Raw genomic sequence first — 16,345 nt, 5'->3', positions numbered from 1 at the left:
TTACCTTCATGCTATCTCTCTGGCCCCTTGGTACTGATTCTATTCGAGCCGTATGACCACGTTATTTTTATTTTCCTAGTATGTTTTTCTCTTTCAAACAAGGATAATAATTTAAAAAATAATAATCATGATCCCTGGCTCCTAGAGAAGCTGTGAGTAAAATAAAAGACAAAATGCAAGCAAAATACTTAATCGTGGCTTAGGAAAGATAGTGGGTACAGCGGGCATTTACTTATGCTATGTGGCAACCAGGGCTGGGTTCCATCCCCAGCACCCCCTATGGTCCCATAGAACCTCCTGGAGTGAACCCTGAGTAGAACCAGGAATAAACCTCAGGCATCACCAGGTGTAACCCCAAATAGACAAATAAAACCCACCAACAACAAACTATAATTTTGTGAATAACATTTGGCCCTTTGTAATAATTTCTTTTGAGGAGAATCAAAGGGAGGATTTAGAAAAATCTAACCCATTTTTTAAAAATAATACCTTTATTTAAGCACCATGACTACAAGCATGATTATACTTGGGCTTCAGTCATAAAAAGAACACCCCCCTTCACCAGTGCAACATTCCCACCACCAATGCCCCCCATCTTTCTCCTCCTCCACCCTGCCTGTATTCGAGACCGGCTTTCTACTTCTCTCACTCATTAACATTGTCACGATAGCTGTCTAACCCATTCTTGTCCCCGCAAGCAAGGTTCGGTCGCCTGGACAGAAAATTGACTATTGTTTTATGTTCACTGTCTGATCTCCAGGGCAGAGAATCTTGTCAGGCCTGTTCGCGACTGGGCCGGATTCCAGCTGACAGGCATCAGCGCCCTCAAGTTTGATGACTCCAGGGGCATCCAGGGAAAGTAGGGGTCACCGTTCCCACCAGGTGGCCAAAGTGCTAGTTCTGTTTGTGGGGTGTCTAGACCGCACGAGCAGAACAGAAGGCGGTTAGGTAGAGGGGTGCGTGGGTGGGTGCTCCCCTGGGTGGGGCCAGGGCGCGGTGTTTTCAGGGCCCAACGCCCCAAACCTGGCTGCTGCGCTCCACCCAGGCCCTGCGGCTCCGAGGCAGCCAGTGCAAAGCCACTGCCCCCTGCAGAGACACAATCAACAAAGGCGGGGACCGGGCCGCCTCCTGGGGCGGGGTGGAGCCCGGCTCGGCAGCACCGCGGAGCCGGGAGAGCAACTTTCCTGGGGAGCTCCGGGCGGACCCTCGCGCGCCAGTCCCGTGGGCGTTGGGCGCGCGGGCAAAGTGCCCGACAGGTCCCACCCGAGACCGGCGGACCCTGGCAGGTCGCTGCGTAGCTTCCCTGTTGCGCCTTGGAGCAAAGCCACCTCCTGAGCCGGCTGGGGGACTGAGCCCAGGTCAGCAAGTGCTGGGAAAACCGAGCTCAGTTCTGTGGACCCTTGTCCCTGCCTTTGCGCGCATGATTTGGGGTGACTCTTCTCTAAGAATCCATCCTTGGTAAGATTCGATCCTTGTCTGCACGGGGTGGGTGGGTGGGGAAACCTCAGATACTAAAGCAATGGAATAAAACCAACTACCAAGACAGCCACTTTTCTGCGTAGGCGTCAAGGCCCAGGAGAAAGACCGGGGGCCCTGGTCGCAGGAGTGAGTGAGCTTGACCTTGCCAGGCCCATCAGGAGGAGAGTCCTGCCAAATCCTGCCAGAAAGTCTGGCATCTCCAAATCGATGACAACAGGAAGCAGAGGAAATGGGCGAGTGGACAGCTGCCTGCCTACCCGCTGGTTTGGAATCTTCTTGGAATGACTGACCCCTCAGAAAGCCTCAGAGTCCTCCTGACACACACGTAAGCTTGCACTTGTTTTCAGATCTGAGAGGAAGCCTTTCTATGCGAAGGAATGCTAAAGGATAATTTACAGGCTGCTGTGGGGAAGGGGAGGGTAGAGAGGGGGGTAGAGAGGAGAGAGAGAGAAGAGAGAGAGAGAGAGAGGGAGAGAGAGGGAGAGAGAGAAGAGCGGGGAGAGAGAGAACCTGTTCCATTAAAGGCAAGCTGCAAAGTAGGGGGTGGTGGCAGGGAATAAAGTCTGAAAGTAGGGAGAGAGTTGGAGGTCCTGTTAGATTCCTGGCCTCTTAGGTCCCCTGAGCTCCACTGAAAGAAACTAGACTAAAGAACCTGGACAGCCACTAAAATAAGACAGCGGTATAAAGTTTATCAGCATGTAGGCAGGAGAAGTAACCTAGAAGACTGAGAGTGAAAGTCTGCTTTGCTTGCAGGAGGTGCCTTATATGCCCACACAGCCTGGGCCCCTGTGAGCCAGCAGGAGCTTAACCCAGGCTAGCATTTCTTTGGTGAAGGTAGCCTAAATGTTAGTAATAACCTAACCTAAATAGAAGAAAATACTACCCAAGATGTCACTGACATCACTCATCACTTGTTGAAGTTAGAAACGATCAGGTTTTTTTTTTTAATAATTTTTGTTTTTTTGTTTTTGGATCACACCCGGCAGCGCTCAGGGGTTCCTCCTGGCTCTACACTCAGAAATCGCTCCTGGCAGGCTTGGGGGGCCATATGGGATGCCAGGATTAGATCCACCATCCTTCTGCATGCAAGGCAAACACCCTACCTCCATGCTATGTCTCTGGCCCTCTTTTTAATAATTTTTAATTGAATCATCATGACACAGTTAGAAAGTTGTTCCTGGGGCCGGAGAGATAGCATGGAGGTAAGGCGTTTGCCTTTCATGCAGGAGGTCATTGGTTAGAATCCCGGCATCCCATATGGTCCCCCGTGCCTGCCAGGAACAATTTCTGAGCCTGGAGCCAGGAATAATCCCTGAGCACTGCCGGGTGTGACCCAAAACACACACACACACACACACACACACACACACACAAAGAAAGTTGTTCCTAATTGAGTTTCAGTCATTCAACGTCCAACATCTGACCTTTCTTTTTTTTTTTTTGGTTTTTGGGCCACACTCGGTAACGCTCAGGGATTACTCCTGGCTATGCGCTCAGAAGTCACTCCTGGCTTGGGGACCATATGGGACGCCGAGGGATCGAACCTCGGTCCGGCCTAGGCTAGCGCTGGCAAGGCAGACTCCTTACCTCTAGCGCCACCTCGCCGGCCCCTTATTTACTTATTTTTATGAATTGATTGGTTTTGGGGACATACCTGGCAATGCTCAGGGATTACTCCTGGTTCTGCGCTCAGAAATCGCTCCTGGCAAGTTTGGGGGACCATATGGGATGCCAGGAATCAAACTGGATCTGTCCCAGGTTGGCCGAATGCAAGGTAAACGCCTCACCACTGTGCTATCTCTCCAGCCCCAATACCTGACCAGTGCACATTTTCTGACACCAATGCCCCCAGCTCTTCTTTCTCCTGCCATCCTCCTTCCCTCACCACTGACTCTCTCTCTCTTGTCCTCCCCCCCCCCTCTCTCTCTCTCTCTCTCTCTCTCTCTCTCTCTCTCTCTCTCTCTCACACACACACACACCATTACTGGACTTTTTAACAAGGATTGTGGAATGGAGCAGACACATGTATAATTTGCTTTTGTCTGTTTTTATTTGGGTGGGAGCAAGAGAGGGCTCACCCAGGCATTACTCAGGTGATTCTGGGGCTTCTCCATCCCATGCTGATGGTTTAATGCTAGAACCAAATGATGTGGTGCAACAGGGGGCCAACCATGGTGGGGGCCAAAAGGCTACATCTGGAGTACTAGAGGCACAGAGAACCTATGTTCTGACCTCTGAGCTATTTCCCCTGCTTTGTAGTTTTAATTAAAATCTTGTTTTCTGGGAGTTGGAGAGATAGCATGGAGGTAAGGCATTTGCCTTTCATGCAGAAGGTCAGTGGTTTGAATCCCAGCGTCCCATATGGTCCCCCGTGCCTGCCAGGGGTGATTTCTGAGAACAGAGCCAGGAGTAACCCCTGAGCACTGCTGGGTGTGACCCAAAAATCAAACCAAACCAAACCAAAACAAAACAAAAAACCTTGTTTTCTGGGACTGAGCGGTAGCAGAGTGGGTAGAGCATTTTCCTTGTACACAGTTGACCCAGGTCCAATTCCTGGCATCCCATATGGTTATGGTCCCCAAGCCTACCAGGAGTGATTTCTGAGTGTAGAGCCAAGAGTAGCCCCTGGGGGCCGCCTGGTGTGACCCCCAAGAAAGCCCCCCTAAATTTTCCCAACCACCAATGTGCCTAGGACCCTCTGCCAATGTCCTTGTGTTACTTCCAGTCAACACATTCCTTCTCCCCTATTCTTAATTTGCTATTCTTAGTAATCTGTTGTTCAAGGATTTTTTTGATTGATATTATCTGTGCCCTTGTTTTGCTTCTCTATATACTACAGGTGCTTAAAATTATCTGGTACTTCTGCTTCTCCCTCTGGCTTAGCATGATAACTATTCGGTTTCATTAGCATGATATAACCTTCAGTTCCATCCAAGTGGCAGTGAACTGTATGATTCTGTTTTTGTTTTTTTTTTTTTTCTTGTGCCAGTATACTATTCTAATGTGTATATAAACCAAAACTTCTTTATTCATTTGTCTGTCTTTGGCTATTTGGTTTTTTTCCCCTATATCCTATTGTACTAAGTAATACAGTGAACATAGATGTGCATACATCTTTGCAAATTATAAAGTGCAAATCAAAATTACTATGAGGTATCATCTCATGCCAGTGAGAATGGCAGATATTAAAAAGACCAGAAACTGTTAGTTATGTGGTTGAGAAGGAACCGTCATCCTCTATTGGTGGGAATGTCATTTGTTCCATCCTCTGTGGAAAGCAATATGACGATTTTTCAGAGATGGAAGTATAAAGTTCCCCTATAAACCAATTATCCCACTTTTTAGCATAGTTTCCCAAAACATATAGTTTTTAAGTGAGAAGAAAGAGGAGGCTATAAAGGAGAAAAGGCAACACCCAGTCTTGCCCAATGATAAATCCTGCCAGGATACAGTTTGGCTGACAGTTGGCTCACAACCCCCATGGATCAGCATCTTATTGTGCTGAACAGAGCTTTGGTTGATTCTTCTTGAGAGCAAATAAAAAGCTTTTCATTTAACTAATAAAGGGGGTGTCTTTGGATTTTGTCACTGAAATAAAATGGAATTTGTTGAGTTTGTACAAAGTCTATAGTTTGTTTATTGACAAGCTTAAGGACTTTCAAATCTATCATGGGTCCCAAACTGTGAGGACAGGGTCTTAGGAGGCTCATTTATTAAAACAAACAAACAGAAAAAAACCACCAAGAAAATCTGCTCTTACAAAATACTGTGTGTATTTTCTTCACAATTTTAGGTCTTGTAAACAGAGCCAGCAAAATATAACTTAGGACAAGTAGCTGCTTCTGAATTAAGATTAAGATACACTTTACCTGTCTGATGAGTTGCATTTCTCTCTTGTATTTATAGAGGGGAATTGCTTTTTTTGGAGGTGGTGGCACACACACAGGATACCCAGTGATGGTTGGGTTGGGATAGGTTGACATGTGGTTTGGGGATGGAATCTATGACTGTGTACAAGCAAGGCATATGCTCTACTACTTGAGCCGCATCCTGGACCCGATCAAAGGGATTTTTGTCTTTTTGAGGGATTAGTTTGGGACCACACCTGGTGACATTCAAGGGTTACTCCTGGCTGTGCACTCAGAAATCGCTCCTGGCTCGGAGGACCATATGGGGTGCCAGAGATAAAACTCAGGTATGTCCTGGGTCAGCCGTGTGCAAGGCAAACAAACACCCTACCACTGTGCAATAGCTTGGGCCCCAGGATTTTCGTCTTAATAAAATAAAAACATACATATTTTGTGATTTCAGAATGTTTTTTGGTTTTTGGGCCACACCCAGCAGTGCTCTGGGGTTACTCTTGGCTGTCTGCTCAGAAATAGCTCCTGGTAGGCACTGGGGACCATATGGACCGGGATTCGAACCAACCACCTTGGGTCCTGGATCAGCTGCTTGTAAGGCAAACGCCGCTGTGCTATCTCTCCGGCCCCAGATTTCAGAATGTTTTTTGCCAGTGATTTGTCTCACCCCCAAATTAATTAGTTTTTTTTAATAAGTTAGCATTTTATTTGTTTGTTTGTTTTGGGGAGGCCACACCCATTTGATGCTCAGGGGTTACTCCTGGCTAAGCGCTCAGAAATTGCCCCTAGCTTGGGGGGACCATATGGGACGCTGGGGGATCGAACTGCGGTCATGGTCCTTCCTTGGCTAGTGCTTGCAAGGCAGACACCTTACCTCTAGCGCCACCTCACCGGCCCCATAAGTTAGCATGTTTATTTATAGTCTTAATTCTTTTTTTGGGGTGGGCCACACCCATTTGATACTCAGGAGTTACTCCTGGCTAAGCGCTCGGAAATTGCCCCTGGCTTGGGGGGACCATATGGGACACCAGGGGATCGAACGGCGGTCCTTCCTTGGCTAGCGCTTGCAAGGCAGACACCTTACCTCTAGCGCCATCTCTCCAGCCCCTATTTATAGTCTTATTTTATTTTTTAAAATAATATCTTTATTTAAGCACCATGATTACAAACATGTTTGTAGTTGGGTTTCAATTCCTAGAGAAATCCTTTTCGGCAATCACAGTATTTTAGGCAACTTTATCCCTATCCTGGTCCAGTGATCCAGTGACTTGATTTTGTTCTCTTCTAAAAAATGCTTTCACATTTGATTTTAATATTCTAGACTTTTTTTTTTTTTTGCTCCATAAGATGGAACAAACATGCTCACATTCTAAGGCAAAGGCTTCTTGTCGGAGGACAGCCTTGTGTTCCATTCATTTGTTTCCCTTCCAGACCCACCATGTCCATCCTTCAACTTTTCCTTAGTTGAAAACAAGATTAACAGTAGAATTTCCCAAGAAATGACAGTGTGCCTTTCAATTACACAGAGGATATTGAGAAAGGTTAAGATTGAGTAAAAGTGCTCAATCTTTGACCTACTGATTCAACATCTAGAATAGAGGCAAGAATTTGCATTAAGTACATTGATTATTTGGGGAATATCCATAGTAGACAATAAATTCCCTTTTTCCCCCTTTTTAAGTTGGCTTTTATTTGTTTCTCTACCCCAACCCTCCTTTCTGTTGTTGTTACATTGCTGTAGGGCAGGGGCTGCATTCCTTGGTCACAGTGTTCACACACTTAGTTGCAGAGTTTGCCAGTACACTTACATTGCTGTGCTTGGCATTAATGCTGTGGTATACAAGAGATTGTGTGTTGCATTAAATAATTAACGATGAGGCTGGATGGTGGAGGATACCATCCAGCCCACATGGCTCTGCAACCTCCATGCAGCCGGCGAGTTCCAGGCCCAGGTGAAATCACTCACTCACACGCAGCCCATCAGGAAGAATCATCTTTATTCATGCCCTTGCCACCACAGGTGTGTGGCCTATGTTAACCTTTTAAGCATTCAGCTATATTTTGCTAGCCCTGCATCTTATCTCCTGTTAGCCATCTTCCCTTTGGGCTCCATGCGGCCCAAAGATCCAAAAGCCAGGAAGCCAAGCCGGGCCAAGAGAGAAACGGCAAAAAGGGCAAAGAGCCAAAAGGGCCGAATTCCCTTGGTCCCAACCTTATCTACCTTTTTCCAAACCCCTCCCAGGAATGGGAGGGGCTTGCAGGTAAAGTTACACCTACTATCCGGTTCAGACCCCTCCCAGAAATGGGTGGGTCTTAGGGTACACCACAATTGTGCATTATGGTTGTTGTGACAGAGGAATCTTTAATAGCAGGTGGTACCAGGGGGAGCTTGTTGAATGGGCTGGCACTGATAACAAACACTGATTTTAGCCTTTGTAGCCTCGTGCATACAAGGTACAAGGCAGTTGCTCTACCACTAAGCGACATCCCCAGTACCTCTTAGTTTGTTATTATAAATTTCTGTATTGTTAACTATTTTGGGGGGATGGGAGGGCACTCTCAATGATGATGGAAGATCACTTTTGGCTCTGTATTCAGGAATTACTCTTGATGGTGCTGGGGGATCTGACCTGGGTCTTCTGAGTGCAAGGCCCTAGCCACTGTATTATCTCTCCCGCCCCTGTTTACATTTTGATAATATATGACTACCTCCTTTACTAAATTAAAAACTGTAAAAAGCAAAATCATGTCCATGGAAGATGTATGAGTGTTCACAAAGTCCTTGTAAAGGTGCTCATGATCAGATGGACATTAAAATTACATCTCTTAGGGTAGATAATGTTGAAAAGACTGATAATATCAGGAGTTTACAAAATGTAAAGGAACTATAGCTCTTCGGTATATTTGGTGGAAATGTAAAATGGTACCAACCACTTCACAAAATGTTTAGCCTTTTCTTTTTTTTGGTTTTTGGGCCACACCCAGTAACGCTCAGGGGTTACTCCTGGCTATGTGCTCAGAAGTTGCTCCTGGCTTGGGGGACCATATGGGACACCGGGGGATCGAACCGCGGTCCGTCCAAGGTTAGCGCAGGCAAGGCAGGCACCTTACCTTTAGCGCCACCGCCCGGCCCCAATGTTTAGCCTTTTCAAAAGAATTGAATTTAGGCGTAAGAAAGATGTACAGGGGGCCGGGAAGGTGGCGCTAGAGGTAAGGTGTCTGCCTTGCAAGCGCTAGCGTAGGATGGACAGCGGTTCAATCCCCCGGTGTCCCCATATGGTACCCCCCAGCCAGGGGCGATTTCTGAGCGCATAGCCAGGAGTAACCCCTGAGCGTCAAACAGGTGTGGCCCAAAAACCAAAAAACCAAAAAAAAAAAGAAAAAAGAAAAAAGAAAAGAAAAGGAAAAAAAAGAAAGATGTACAGGCAGTGGCTGACCCAAGTTTGATCCTCAGCACCACTTGTGGCCCTGAGCATCACTAGGCACAACCCTGCAAACTCCCTGAGTACTAATGAGGTGGCCCAGAGTATGCCCAGCACCACAGGGCCTGAGCAGCACCCACCCTCAGGTTCCTGCAAACAGCCACTAGACTGCTTGCTGGAAAATACTGGGAAGGACTCTTAGGCCTCTTGACCACAATTTGGGGGCCTCCCAATCCGACTACAAAATGTTAAATACACACTTTTGTGATCCAGACAGTGCCTTTCTATTTTGGGGGGGTCACACCCGGCAGCACTCAGGGGTTACTCCTGGCTCTATGCTCAGAAATCGCTCCTGGCAGGCTCAGGAGACCATATGAGATGCCAGGATTCGAACCACCGTCCTTCTGCATGGAAGGCAAATGCTCTACCTCCATGCTATCTCTCCGGCCTGACAGTGCCTTTCTAGTCCAGATGTTTTAAGTGAAACAATAAAAACTTTTCTGTCTAGGACTGTGGTCTTGGTGGGAAATCTTTCTTTTTCTTCCTTTCTTTCTTCCTTCCTTCCCTTCCTTCCTTCCTTCCTTCCTTCCTTCCTTCCTTCCTTCCTTCCTGCCTTCCTTCCTTCCTTCCTTCCTTCCTTCCTTCCTTCCTTCCTTCCTTCCTTCCTTCCTTCCTTTCTTTCTTTTGTGGTTTTTGGGTCACACCCGGCAGTGCTCAGAGATTATTCCTGGCTCCAGGCTCAGAAATTGCTCCTGGCAGGCACGGAGGACCATATGGGACGCCGGGATTCGAACCGATGACCTCCTGCATGAAAGGCAAACGCCTTACCTCCATGCTATCTCTCCGGCCCCTCTTTCTTTCTTTCTTCTTTCTTTCTCCTTTCTTTCTTTCTTTCTTTCTTTCTTTCTTTCTTTCTTTCTTTCTTTCTTTCTTTCTTTCTTTCTTTCTTTCTTTCTTTCTTTCTTTCTTTCTTTCTTTCTTCTTTCTTCTTTCTTTCTTCTTTCTTTCTTCTTTCTTTCTTTCTTTCTTTCTTTCTTTCTTTCTTTCTTTCTTTCTCTCTTCTTTCTTCCTTCCTTCCTTTCTTTCTTCTTTCTTTTTTCTTTTTCTTCTTTCTTTCTTTCTTTCTTTCTTCCTTTCTTCCTTTCTCTCTCCCTTCCTTCTCTTTCTTTCTTTCTTTCTTTCTTTCTTTCTTTCTTTCTTTCTTTCTTTCTTTCTTTCTTTCTTTCTTTCTTTCTTTCTTTCTTTCTTTCTTTCTTTCTTCCTTCCTTCCTTCCTTCCTTCCTTCCTTCCTTCCTTCCTTCCTTCCTTCCTTCCTTCCTTCCTTCCTTCCTTCCTTCCTTCCTTCCTTCCTTTCTTTCTTTCTTCTTTCTTTCTTTCTTTCTTTCTTCCTTCCTCCTTCCTTCTTTCTTTCTTTCTTTCTTTCTTTCTTTCTTTCTTTCTTTCTTTCTTTCTTTCTTTCTTTCTTTCTTTTTCTTTCTTTCTTTCTCTTTCTTTCTTTCTCTCTCTTTGTCTCTCTCTCCCTCCCTCCCTCCCTCCCTCCCTCCTTCCCTCCCTCCCTCCCTCCCTCCCTCCCTCCCTCCCTCCCTCCCTCCTTCCTTCCTTCCTTCCTTCCTTCCTTCCTTCCTTCCTTCCTTCCTTCCTTCCTTCCTTCCTTCCTTCCTTTCATTTTTTGGCGGGAGGGAAGCAGCACACCTGGTACTACTGGCAAGAATTACTCCCTGAAGAGCTGGAGACCTCTGTAGTGTTGGACATAGAGCCATGAGACAAATCTAGAATTCAGCCTAGTAAACTACCTGCCCCCACCACCCTCTGCCCCCACACCCCTTACCTTTGTTTTTGTTTGCTTGTTTGTTTTTCCTTCAATAGGAGAAAGTAGGTTTTTTTGGGGGGGGCGGGGAACCAAAAAGCTTATGTGGGTTTTGAACAGAGAAGTAAATTGATTTTATGGTACTGAACTTCTCCTCTACTTTACCTCTGTGTGTCTAGTAGGAGCCTGTTGGGCACTGGGAAGAGGTGGGGACATTTAGACCGGAAGGTTCTTAGAATCCCATCCTCGAGATGAAAGTCTGCATATTCTTTTGTTTTTCTGGGCCACACCTGACGATGCTTAAGGGCTACTTCTTGGCTCAGTGCTGGGAAACAGGGGTATCACTTTGGTGGCACTTGGAGACTGTTCAGTAGGAGGGTCTGAATCCTCTCCTCAAGCATGCAGAGCTTTTACTCCAGCCAGTAGTCTGTCTGATCTGCATCTTCTTCATAAAAAGGACAGAGCCCAGCTGCACACTTTGGATTTAGCTGCTTTTTTTTTCCCACTTCCATTCTACCTCTAGTGCTGCTACTTCCCCCTTTACTTCCTCTGTGATTTATACCCCATCTTGAACCTTAATTGTCAGGAGATATGAGAGGTTTTCAAGCCCTCACTGCTTCCATTACCCAAACTTTGGCATTTCTTGGGTCATCTGAGTTAGTGTACCTCCTGTGAGTCACAGGGACAGACTGGCAGAACCTGTTTTGGTGGTGTCACTGTGAACCTCAAAGTGGAACCTTTTCTGTTTTCCATTCCAAGATCTGACAAACCATTTTTAATCAAGTGGCAAACACCCATTGCTTAAGCCAGATAGAGGGAAGGAAAATGTATTGCTCAACTGCCCCAAATCAAAGTTTCTGCATGGCTGGATTGAGTAATAATGTCATTGGACCACATCTCTCAGTGCCTCTCCATGGTGTTTGCTGCAATCTCAGGCTCTGGAGCATACCTTACATTATTTTGTGTGATTGCCATCCTGGCTGCTTGAAAAAGCAATGCTGATTCTGACCCATGGTCATGCTACTTTTTCCAGTTTAATACCAATAACAAAGCAATAGCTAATGTTTTGAGGTACTTTTAGACATTTACATGAGTTATCTTAAAGGACCTATAAGCTTTATGTAGACTTTATAGGAAGATTATGTAAGGAGACCAGGCTGATTGATTTCAGAAACAGAATTTGAAATTAGACTTTTGGGGCTCCATGATCTAAGCTTCAAACTTTTGTAGTTCTTCCCTCAGCCAGTCTGTAGAGCTCAATAGAGGAAAACAAAGCTATCAAATATTGTATCTATTTTTTTATTTTTTCTAAACAAGAATATTCTTATTATTTTTAATTTGGGGGTGCTATATTCAATTGTACTTAGGGCTTACTCCTGACTTTGCACTCAAGGGTCACTCTTGGTTGAGCTCAAGGAACCATATAAAATACTGGGGATAGAACCTGGGTCAGTCACCTGCAAGGCAAATGCCCTACCCACTCTACTAGAGTTTGGGTTTTTGTTTTTGTTTTTTAATAAAAAGTTTTTTTCTTGCCATACCAGACTTGGGTCTTACTCCTGGATCTCTGCTTGGGGATCACTCTCTTTTTAATTTAAATATTATGCTTACAAGGTTGTTTATGATTGAGTTTCAGTCTTACAATATATGCTACCCTTCACCCATGAAAATTTCTCATCACCAATTCCCTGGTTTCCCTCCCCCTCTTCCCCTGCCTGCGTCTGAGGCAGGCATTTTGCTCCTCTCTCTCTTAACTTTTTTCTTTTTAGACACTTTGATTAGCAATGTTGATAATGAAGAGATACAAAGCATATCATTTCATCACCATCCAACACCCAATTATTGTCTCATGTGATCACTTCCAATTATCATTGTCCTGGTGGCCCCTAACTGCACTGTTCCACTATTTGTGGCAAGCTTTCTATCATATACTGGTCCTTCTGGCCCTCCTTTCTATTGTCTGGATATTTTGTTTTGTTTTTGGGCCATACCTGGTGATACTCAGGAGTTACTCCTAGCTATGTGCTCAGAAATTGCTCCTGACTTGGGAGACCATATGTGATGCCAGGGGATCGAACTGTGGTCTGTCCTAGGCTAGTGCCTAGATTAGTGCTAGGCAAGGCCTTACCTTACCTTATCTTACTGCTCGGCACCACTGCTCCAGCCCCATGTCTCTGGACATTATTACCACACTATCTTTTATTTTTTCTTATCTCAGGGATCACTCTTGGTGGGCTCAGGGAACCATGTGAAGTACTAGGGATTAAATCTGGATTGGCAGCCTTTTATCTTCAGCCCTGATCATGAATCTTTAATTATATCAGGCCAGAGAAATGGTACAGGACTTTTTCCTTGGATGTGACTGAGTCCTCACACTGTGTACTGGCCCTGGAGTACTTCCAGGAATGATACCAGTGGACAGAGTCAGGAGTAAGCCCTGAGAATTGCTGGATGTGCCCCCCCAACACACACACACACACACACACACACACACACACACACACACACACACACACACACAAAACCAGGCAATGAAAGAAGAAATGTTCTTCTGATCTTCTCCATTCCTCATCCTTCTGGGCTTTATAGGTCTGGAAGTTCTTTTTATAAGAACTCTCTTGACTATTGCACATGTCTATAAACTTGGTCCCTAGTTGGTCACTCTTAAAATAGATGTCCCTTCCCTTTATTTTTCAGAGGGTATCTGGATAACTTGATGCCTGAACTTCACCTTTGGTAGTCTTCCATGATTACTCATTCCTGGCGACTCAGAGTGGACGAGTCTCCTTCCTTATTTTTCCAGCCTTAAATGTCTAAATTGACTCTCTTCCACTACTTAACTGTATCTCTGCTGCTTCCCTGCTTAAAGAGCTTTAAGATGTGGATTCGTTTGTTGTGGGTAGGGATACAGTGTTTTGGGTGACACCCCAAAATGCTCAGGCTATGCCCTGCTCAATGCTTGGGAGTTGTTCCTGGCTGTGCTCAGGGGACCTGGCAAAACCAGGATCTACTGCTTGCCTTGAACTCTCTACCATCTCTTTGGCGCAAAGATGCTGGTTCTGCCTAAGGATCGTGCAGTCAGAACTTACAGGCCTGGGCTCATGAGTTTGATCCTCACAATGCCCCACATCATTGTATATGATATGGTGCCATTGCGGCACCTGGTGCCATAATAAATGTACAGTCTCTGGAGGAACAAAACAAAATGTATGCAAGTACTGCATCTGCAAAGTGTGTGATCCTTACCAAGCACTGTGACCAAATATGTGATCCCTGGTAAGTATTGCAGCTAAAGACACACAATCTCCATAACCAGGCATGGGGGCTTCATCACTGCATCAATAAAACAAGGAAGGGAATGGCACCCACACAACAGAAAATCCAGACAATAGTTCCGTTTTGTTTGTTTTTGTTTTGGGGTCACGCCCAGCAAAGCTCAGGGGTTACTCTTGGCTTTGCACTCAGGAATCACCTTTATCTGATGTGTGAGGGTAAAAATTTTATCCGATTAAGGTAGCTGCCATCTAATATTAGCCCATATTTATTTTACCATACAGAAACTTTTTAGTTTGATGTAGTCCCATTTATTTAGGTTTGATGCTATAGCTCTTACTGTTAGCACCCTATCATTAAAGACTTCTTTGAGGTCTAAGTCTTGGAGTATTCTGCCTATTTGTTTCCTCAATAAACTTGATGGATTTGGGTCTAATTTTAAGGTCTTTGATCCACTTTGAGTTGACTTTTGTGTAAGTTGTGAGATATGGATCAATCTTTAGTTTCTTACATGGTTTCCAATTGTTCCATCACCATTTGTTCAAGAGACTGTCTTTGTTCCATCTCAAATTCTTGGCTTTTGGGCCCGGAGAGATAGCACAGCAGCATTTGCCTTGCAAGCAGCCGATCCAGGATCAAAGGTGGTTGGTTTGAATCCCGGTGTCCCATATGAACCCCCGTGCCTTCCAGGAGCTATTTCTGAGCAGACAGCCAGGAGTAACCTCTGAGCACCACTGGGTGTGCCCCCCCCAAAAAAAATTCTTGGCTTCTTTGTCAAAAATTAGTTGATCACATACTTGGAGGTACCTTCTCATGCCACAGAGATTGGTACACATCACAAAGAATGAGAACGAGAACAAGCACTGCTGGTGGGGATGTGGAAAGAAAGGAACTCTTATCGACTGCTGGTGGGAATGCTGTCCAACCTTTATGGAAAGTGAGATGGAGATTCCTCCAAAAGCTGGAAATTGAGCTCCCATATGATCCAGCAATACCACTCCTAGGGATATACCCTAGGAACACAAAAATACAATACAAAATGGTTCCTCATTGTTGTTTTGATTTGTATCTCCCTGATGATTAGTGATGTGGAGCATTTTTTCAAGTACCTTTTGGCCATTTGTATTTCTTCTTTGAGAAATGGTCTGTTAATTTCTTCTTTCCATTTTTTTATGAGGTTAGATGATTTTTTTCTTGTTAAGTTCTGTCAGTACATTGTATATTTTGGATATTAGCCCCTGATATGATGAGTATTGAGTGAATAGTTCCTCCCTATTCCGTGGGTAGCTTTTGTATCCTAGGCACTGTTTCCTTTGAGTGCAGAAGCTTCTCAACTTAATATAGTCACATCTGTTTATCTCTGCTTCCGCTTGTTTGGAGAGTGCTGTTTCCTCCTTGAAGATGCCTTTAGTCTCAGTGTCATGGAGTGTTTTAACTATGCGTTGTTCTATATACCTTATGGTTTCAGGCCTGATATCAAGGTCTTTAATCCATTTGTATTTGACCTTTGTGCATGGTGTTAGATGGGGGTCAGAGTTTGCTTTTTTGCAAGAGGCTAACCAGTTGTGCCAACACCACTGTTGAAGAGGCTTTTCTTGCTCCATTTTGGGTTTCTTGCCCCTTTGTTAAAGATTAGTTGATTGTATGTGTGGGAAACAGTCTCTGAATACTCAAGTCTATTCCACTGATCTGAGGATCTGTCTTTATTCCAATACCATGATGTTTTAATAACTATTGCTTTGCAATACAATTTAAAATTGGGGAAAGGAATGCCTCTCATATTCCTTTTCCCAATGGTTAACTAAGATTTAATTAAGGATTTTTGTATCCATGTTCATTGGTTTTAATGGTCTGTAATTGTTTTTCTTGGTATCTTTGTCAGCTTTGGTGACATGAACATGATATTAGCTAGCTTCATAGATGGAATAAGGGAGAATTCTCATCTTTTTGATGTTTTGGAAAAGTCTAAGGATCAATGGTAGTAACTCTTTTCTAAATATTTGATAAAATTTACCTGTATACCTGTCTGGTCCTGGACTTTTATTCTTGGGGAATTTCTTAATTACTGTTTCAATTTCTCTACTTGTGATTGGCTTGTTTAGGCTTTCTGCTTCCTCCTTATTAAATATTGGGGGATGATATTTTTCCAGAATTCTGTCTATTTTTCTAGGTTCTCTAGCTTAACTGAGTATAGTTATTCATAATAAGCTCTCAAGATGTCTTGGATTTCTTGGGGTTCTGTTGTAATCTCTCCCCTTTCATTTCTGATCCTATTTATTTGAGTATTTTCTCTTTTTTTCCTGTGAGTCTTTCCAGCGGTTTGTCTATCTTGTTAATTCTTTCAAAAAACAGCTCCTGGTCTCATTAATTCTTTGTGTTGTTGTCTTTGTTCTTATATTGTTGATTTATGCCTTGGTTTTTATTATTTCTTTTCTTCTGTTTGTGTGTGCTGTTGATTTTCCAGATATTTAAAGTGTCCCTTTACGTTGTTGATTTTTTTGCCT

The 16,345-nt window shown here is 44.4% G+C and overlaps 1 protein-coding gene across 1 annotated transcript in view; it reads left to right on the top strand.

The window, feature by feature from the left end:
- The first annotated feature begins 1,592 nt into the window (after positions 1–1,592).
- ARHGEF37 (Rho guanine nucleotide exchange factor 37) overlaps positions 1,593–16,345 on the top strand; it is a 56,010-nt gene continuing 41,257 nt past the window's right edge. The window contains exon 1 of the mRNA XM_049785174.1: positions 1,593–1,804. The gene's annotated coding sequence lies outside the window, so the exon portion shown is untranslated. The remainder of the gene's footprint in view (positions 1,805–16,345) is intronic.

Source organism: Suncus etruscus, chromosome 12 (assembly GCF_024139225.1).
Source record: "Suncus etruscus isolate mSunEtr1 chromosome 12, mSunEtr1.pri.cur, whole genome shotgun sequence".
Lineage (NCBI taxonomy): Eukaryota > Metazoa > Chordata > Mammalia > Eulipotyphla > Soricidae > Suncus > Suncus etruscus.
This window is presented reverse-complemented; position numbering and strand designations above follow the sequence as displayed.